Raw genomic sequence first — 7115 nt, forward strand, 5'->3', positions numbered from 1 at the left:
AAAGAAACTTATGCAAGACATGGATTTTAGTCTTTACTGGAAATTTGTGTTACTAATTAATGGAATAAAATTACTAACAAATAGATTGTTAAATCAAAAGATAAACTAATGAATAGAGTAAGTATGATTTTGGTTATGTTTTAATTTTATTTGTATGTTGTGAGTTTTATCATTTATCTAAATATTTAGACAATTACCAAAAGATATGCTTCCAATTTTTTTGGCTTATGTTCCATGAAATTAGCACATTTATTTTAAAATATTAAGAATAGCACTACTCTTATGCAATTGAAACACAAAATTTCGATTTTTAGAGATAATATTAGGAGAAGATAAATGGATGTAATATAATCCAATAAGTTAATCAAATGCATTATTTATCTTCCAATGCATGTAGTTTTTAGTTTACTTTTCATTTTTTTCTAATTATGTTTCAAGTATAATTCTTGGAAGGAATTTTGTATCAAGGTCTGAAAAGAGGAAATTGCGGGTAGATAAGTGCTGAACAGCTTTGAAATTTAAGCCTATAACTTTTTGTATAGTGAATTTTTAAATTTTCAATAATTTTGTAAGAGAATAGGCACATTATTAAACTTCAAAATTAAAGAATTATCGTATGTTCTAATAACAATTATTCATTTCATCCTCAAAACTTATATTTCTTGTGATATAAGATGTTTTGGATTGAAATGAAACTTACTTTGAAGTGTTCAAGTTCCCCCTATGTTCGATAGTAGCTGTTGAATTAATTTGGAAAGGCCAGAAGGGGGTAAATGGCGACTGGCTAGTCTGAACCAATTCAACTGTTTTTCTATCCACTAAAAATATAAAACTAGTTACTGTATGCTTAAACTGTTTCTTTATGTTTATAGGAATTAGTTAAAAATTATGAACACAATACAGTCAGTTATTAATAAAGTAATCATAATGAATAGATCAGTTGATGTAACAGTGGCTCTGACTACAGAATAAAACCAATGATAACAATCTTGTTTAATTGATATCAATTGCTCCTTTAAAAAAAAATACAGTTTATAAGTATTTTACATAGTTTCCATTGATGAATTAAATAAATTATACACGAGAAAATTAATTCAGAACTTTTATATATTTATGTAAACACAACAAGAGTCGTTAATATCTCATTTTTATCGTGAAAATCACATTTTATCGTTATTCATAATAACCAAAGGTTTAGTACAGGGTTTCTGTCTGCTTATCTAATTTTAATAATAATATTCTTTATTTATTCTAGGATTGATCCATTGAGAATAATATTACAGGCGTCAAAATTAGGGTTTAGAGCCTTAGAGTAAAATACAAATTAAAGATGAAATTACAAAACATGATAAAATAAAATAATACAATGAATTTGATATGATACCAATAAACAACAATGATTAACAGAATATATAAAATAAGGATAGAACAAATAAAATAAAACCACATGTCATATCTTAAAACATAAGATGACTTCTGATACACAATTTTAATACTTTTTTAAACAAGACTTTAACCCACAACACCACAAGTGGTTCATGGTATGGAACCAGTAAATATTATTTGTCTACTTTTTGCATCATATCATATCACTGATCTGGATATGATGCAATAAGAAGAATAATGACTCAACTGTAAACATTTTGAATGTCATTTTGTTGTGTTGGCAGGATCAAAAATGAATTCACTAGATGTTTGTCAGCCGACTTAATTATGCTTAGAAATTAGCCAAGGGAAGAATTTTTCAAGTACAATTATATTGATTAGAAATCAAGTGAATCCATCTTGGAGCCTGCTGAGACAATAAAGTCAATTTCACAAAATTTAACAACTGCCTCATTATCCAAGAAAGCCATAGATCCTAGTTGAGAAGGTGGCTATAACTTCTATACTCATGTGATGTGAAGACGAAAACTACAATGAAATCTCTTAAGAGACAACCCTGCATAATGGAAAGCCTTCTTGACAGAAAATTTTATTTAGATCTAGGCCAAGGTAGATATTAATGCATTTGATCCCCTTTATTTTATTCCAAGTCAACACTTTTCACTCCTCCATAACAGTCCTAAGATATAAACATAAGATACAAACTGACGATTCTAGAACTAAATCATAATTATTCTAAGCCACAAATTATATATGTAAAAAAAAAAAAAAGTACTGCTACAATCTATGAATGGGCAGGAGAGCAGTACTTTGTAAGGAAGTAGTGTTGCTGGACCAATGGTTGCACAAGGTGATTTGGACAGAATTATGCTCGACTACCATATTTTTCCCCAATTAAGGATACCCTCTTTATGAGGCTGGGAGGACCCTGGAGGGCTCCAGAACACACAGGGTTAACTCAAGGCAACTGTAACAGAATGATTATCTGTTACAGCTAATTTGAATTTAGGTCCTTGGAGTTAGTAATATAGTGCCTTACCACTCAGCTAATCTGCTCTCCAAATTATATATGTATCCTAAAAAATAATGGTAGAGATGAGATGTTGCTTGAGTAATGCTTTGACTTTTTTTTTTTTTAAATAGTAAAATTTTTTTTTCTAGTACTTATGAGGGATCATATGCTAGCTTAAATGACGATATGTAAATCATTTCATTATTTCTTTTCTTTATTCTTTTTACATTAACCCCTTCTTAATGGAACATCCATGTAATCAACAAAAATTACCTTCCCTGTGATTGTCCGTTATACAGACGTTTCACTGTAAATCCAATAAAGGGTTTCATCAGAATGATTATACTCAATTCAGAAAACATCCATTACATCATTTAACATTAAATAAAAAATTGTTAAATATTGTTGAGAAACTTGGAGAAAAAGAAAAATCTATTTCTTTTCAGTATGAAATATTGCTAAATTAATAAAGCAATTTAAAATAGATATACAGAATATATATAAAATTTAATAGGACTTTATTAAAACTTTATACTACCCATTTCAAAAAAGTGGTACAATATCGTCTTTCGATATTACAATAAATTATTTATAATATTTGGCATTCAAAAAATATTTAAATTATAATAATTAATTTTGAGATTAATATATTTCATGATAATTAATATTGAATTTTACAATTGTAACTTTTTTGTAAAAATTTCAAAAAAATTTTCGTTTTATATATATATCGTACGATTTCGTGATTTCAACCATAATAGTCAATTAGATGAGACATTAAATATATTCTACATTTTAAAACTATATATTTGCTTGTTTGAAGTAACAAGTTGCGTTTTTATTTTATCTTATGCCAAGTTCGTGCCTAATTTAGAGTTAAGATCGCGATCGCAAAGGCGCAGGAATTTTCAATAGTCCGCTTAAATTTCGTTACCAATTCGTTTTACTTATTCACATTTCATTTTTATAGGTTTGTATATATTTAAATATGTAAAAATCTATGACTATTTTATATAAAAATGCATATTGATAGCATATGGGAGATAAAATATTTAAAGATTCAGCGTTTTGAGTAAATAATATACATAGAAAGCTAGAGAGTACACTTACCAGTTCTTGACTACTAAAGAAATAATAAGTATCAGTATACAGATACTGTAAGGATGTATAATGCATCTATTTCTCTCATATATTGATACCTGTTTATGTATGTATGTATATGTGTATGTGTGTGTGTGTATATATATATAGAGAGAGAGAGAGAGAGAGGGAGAGAGAGTGATTGAGAGGGAGGGGATGGGTAGTGTCACAACTTGGATTACAATTTATTCTATTTTTTTTTTTTTAAGTCATTTTTTTAAATAAAATATGAAGAGCTACTGTTGAAAAAAATTATAAATTATTGATTTGTGATGAATGGTACAGGACCATAATGTACCCTTGATAGGGAGAGCCCTTGTGCTTGGATCATGAGAATCTTGCACATATTATTTTAACATCCCCAACGTTTCAGCCATACATATCATTAGCAAGAAAAATTTTATTTATTACATTATGTTTTACAATATTATTATTAAGATCTTTGTAGGCTATAATATGCTAGTCCTCGAATTATTACTTTTAATAATTATTTCAACTATAATTTCATATTAACATACTTTTATTTCATATAACCTTTTTAATAGAACAAGTAGAACGTAAAAGTATAAAGTAAGAGAAAAAAAGTATGTTAAATATAAATAAATGTGAAATAAGAGTTGTCTTTAATAAAAGAAAGTTGGAATAATTAATAATGAAATAAAAGCAATAAATGGAAGACTTAGATATTATTTCTTTTTTTTAATAATAATATTATAAAACACGATGTAATAAATAAAAATTTTCTTGCTAATGATTTGTATGGCTGAAACGTTGGGGGTGTGAAAATAATAAGTGCGACTCTAATGGTCCAAGGTGCACAAGTTGCCACTATCAAGAGTACATTATGATCTCGTAAAATTGACCACAAATCAATAATTTATAATTTTTTTCAATAACAGTAGCTCTTCATGTTTTATTTCAAGGAATGGCTTTAAAAAATATAGAGTAAATTGTAATCCTTGGTCCATATGGCTGAAGATATGGTGTCTATATGGTGATGTGAAATGATTAGAATACTTTACTATCATATATTATAAAGTCAAGACTACTTGATCATTCTAATTTTTATTTTATTTTTACAGTTTGTGTATATTTAGTGTTCAAGATTCATATGTGAAATGCTACAGCAACAGGTTTCTCTACACTCAAGTCCAAAGGTTCTATTAAAATTTTTACTTACATTATTCTACTCATGTGTATAACTGTTAGCAATTGAGTCATTGAAATAGAAAAGGCTGAATGTGCCAAAAAAGTAGTTATGAGAAAAATGAAAAAAAATAAAAAACAGGTAGCTGGCCACAATTGTTATTCTAAAATTATGAAAAAATTACAGCTCTTGGAACTAAACCATTCAAGATTCTTCATTGTAATCCCATCAAAATTTCATTTTTCATATTTCTGGTAATTACAGCCTTTTCCATTTCCATGCATCAATTGTCCCTCAATGCTATACAAACATTACTTAAACATCTATCTTATTGGAAAATGCATTTTTAGTTTATATAAAAAAAGTTACTTGCTACACAATAAAACTATTATATGTTGGTTCATATATATTTTAAGCAAAAATGAGTTTTAATATAAAACAGAAGTCTGAAAGGTTAGATTTTGAGCTATGATAGCATTGTATTTAGAGTGAAATATAAGTTCTAACAATTGCTTACTCAATCTATGGAAGTTTCTCTAACAAGAAGTTATTACCTTATGAAAACAAAAAAAAATTATAAAGATTCTCTTTAATAACACATGGAAAATATACTTCATTTTGAAAACATATTCTTGTAATTTATCTATTTAATATGGAGTGGGATATTTCAGAGGGTAAGACAATGGTCTCCTAATGTCTGAGCATGGATCAGGCAAAGAAAATTTATTTTTTGTTGTCTCAAGTGCAGACTTACTCTGTGTTAGAAAGACTCCCCAGAGATGCATCCAGTGTCTATAAGGTGGTTACCAAGCCCTTCAATGAGAGGACCTGGCAGTTGAGCATAAGTGCTGACGTTATTACCTACTATAATAGTGATAAAACAATATTCTCTTATGAAGTATTGAACCTAAGACCTTTCATGCATTAAATTTCCTTTATTTAACAATCGATGAATAATTTGGAAAATAAAATCTCATAACGTTTAAACGCTCTCCTTACTATCTTATTATATTTTGAAAAATAATGGACTTCGAATAGTTATTATATTTTAAATGAAATAGGATTTGATTAAAAAAAAAATGGAAAAGTGTGCTATGAAATTAAGTAAAAATATAGTATGATGGTATTAATGGGTGCTTTTCATGTTTAATTTTTAATATGTTATAAATAGAGACTGAACAGTTATTCACTTTGCACAATAAGTTTTATTTTAAGTAATTCACCTAGACTTTCATTTTTAAATTACAAAAAAACCTTTTTTTTATATTAATGTTTCAGCTGCCCCTTTATCTTTTGGGATTTATTAAAACATTTTCCCAGAAAAAAAAATTAATATCTTTTCCAATATAAATTACAATGTAAATTCAATAGAGCGTTAATTATCCAAATGTTCAATTATTCCTACCAGCAGAAACATAAAACCTTTACTGATTTCATATATATTTTAATGATTTGTCCAAAACTAGTTTTTCTTCCAAAAATTATATATTTATTTCATCATATGAGCTATACTTTATATAAATTCTTAAAACCAATTATGATTTTATAAAATTATATTATTATTGAAGGCTGCGTTGCTAGTCATGTTGGAGATGGAAGAGTATTTTCAGCTCTAGACTTTGCTTTGAGTGATTATAGGTACAGACTTGAAACTGGCATTTTACAGGAAATATTGTTAAAGAAATTAAACTAGTGTTAAATTAAATGCTGTAATGGGTATGTTCATGTGTTCCATTGTTTATATTTTAGAGTACATTTTTATCTACAATTAATTTCTGGATTAATTCGTTTTTCAAAAACAGTGAGCATAACAGTTATAATAAAACTTTCATTTTAAAGTTTAGAGAATGAATATTTTGATTAAACTTTCGTAAAAAGTTTTGAAATAAAAAGCTTTTAATTTATAATGGAATTTTTATGCCAAAGCCAAAATAAAAGTTATAGTGATTTCTTATTATTATAAAAGTTAAAAATCTGCTACATTTTCTGGTTATAATCAATATTCTATTTTGGTGTTATATGCACTAATTACTTGTATTGCATCAGTATTCTCTTATCAAATAAAGACCAACTTAATTTGAAATCTCGGTAAGACGCATGAAGAGGGTCTTGTATAACTTTTATAATGGTATCTTGACTGTTGAGTATTTCAATAGTTTAGTTATACATATTACCAGATGTATTGCTGCAAAACCGTATTAGTGAGAAGTGGGTAAAATTTTCAATAATTTTTACCTGATTTCCCAACTTGCTGAAGTTCTGATGAGGCTTCCCTGAAATTTTCTTTTTTCCTTAACATTTATGGTAACTGATCTTTCTAAATGTTTTTTAAATCATTTTATATTAGGATTTATGGAAATCCTTAGAACCACATTGTTTTAAATAAGACTATATCGTAAATTTTTTTGGTAACAGTTCTACATTTATATA

The sequence above is a fragment of the Halyomorpha halys genome, unplaced genomic scaffold (assembly GCF_000696795.3).
Source record: "Halyomorpha halys isolate HHAL.00 unplaced genomic scaffold, Hhal_1.1 Scaffold218.1, whole genome shotgun sequence".
NCBI classification, from domain to species: Eukaryota; Metazoa; Arthropoda; class Insecta; order Hemiptera; family Pentatomidae; genus Halyomorpha; species Halyomorpha halys.